Raw genomic sequence first — 1302 nt, forward strand, 5'->3', positions numbered from 1 at the left:
CAGGTGGGTGGAGCTGGCAGTCTTTGAGTCCCTACTGCTGTCTAAGAGTAAAAGCCAGGCCCTCCTGGTTCCCACAAACCCTGCCTTCCCCAGGTCCCAGGAAGACGGGCAGGACTGAGAAGAAGGCACTCCACACTGGGACCTTACTCCCCTGGCTGGGCCTTGCAACTGTCATGAGGGACAAACTAGCCCCTGCTCTCTGGTCCTGGGGATGAATGACTTTATGAGTTGCCCTAACCTAGGTGCCACGGTGCTCATTAGCTGGGGCCTTCCGTCTAAAGGGCTGTTGAATAGTGGGAACAAACTGCCTCTAGGAAAACAAGTCTCTGGATACTCGGGTCACCTTTCCCCACCCCATCCCCAGCTGCTGAGGCCCCAGGTGGTGACCCCCACACCCCTTGTGCTATATCTGAAGCACTGCCCAGCCCTTACCTTCTCTCCTCGTCCTCCAGCAGCTTGCGGTAGGTGGCGATCTCAAAGTCCAGGCTCAGCTTGACGACCATGAGCTCCTGGTACTCCTGCAGCTGCCGGGCCATGTCCTGCCTGGCCCGTTGCAGGGCAGCCTCCAGCCAGGCCAGCTTGCCCTTGGCACTGCCTGAGGCGCCCTCCTCCTGCAGAGCTCCCTCTAGTTCGCCAGGCTGGGGGTAAAGGCGAGACCATGAACAAAAGGACATCCTTGGTCCCCACCTCTATCTCCTCTAGACCTTTCTCAGAGACTGGGGAGCCAATGAGGATTACAGATTGTTGTGTGGAGTGAGCATGCCTGTTCTGAAACGTGTGTGTGTGTGTGCATGCGCGCGTGCGCCCTATTACCAGGATGGAGATTTGGGGCCAGCCATTTGGGACAGCTGAGAGAAAGCCCTTGGCACTTCTAAAATGAGCTCAGATGGGAGAAGCAGCAAATGCTCCTTAGCACATAATGCTGAGATTATTGTTTTATCAGGGAAACTAACCAGATGGCCATTCTGTCCTCACAGAAGACTAGAATGTGAAGTCTTCAGGGGGAAATAATAACTGCTTGCCTTGGTAATGTGCTTGCTGCTTAGGAAACCAGCTGGGGGAAGGGAGGCAGGATCCGAGCTGTGACTGGTGGGGGACTGAACCCCAACATGCCCACCCTCTCATTCTGCCCCCTCAGCGTCATCAGTTCCTGGAGAAGGGCAAACCTCTCTCAGAGCCTAAGACACTCGTCTCTGCAGAAAGCAAGAAAAGACCAAAGCAGAACCCCTTCCCTCTGGTGTGGAGCGTGATTGGGAGGGCTTGACAAAGAGTGGGCTGGGAGAAAAGAGGAGGTTGCCAGGG

General features: G+C 55.8%; 1 pseudogene; it reads right to left on the bottom strand.

Moving 5' to 3' along the window:
• Positions 1-238: 238 nt before the first annotated feature.
• LOC102756177 overlaps positions 239-1302 on the bottom strand; it is a 7526-nt pseudogene continuing 6462 nt past the window's right edge.

Source organism: Myotis davidii, unplaced genomic scaffold (assembly GCF_000327345.1).
Source record: "Myotis davidii unplaced genomic scaffold, ASM32734v1 scaffold233, whole genome shotgun sequence".
NCBI lineage: Eukaryota > Metazoa > Chordata > Mammalia > Chiroptera > Vespertilionidae > Myotis > Myotis davidii.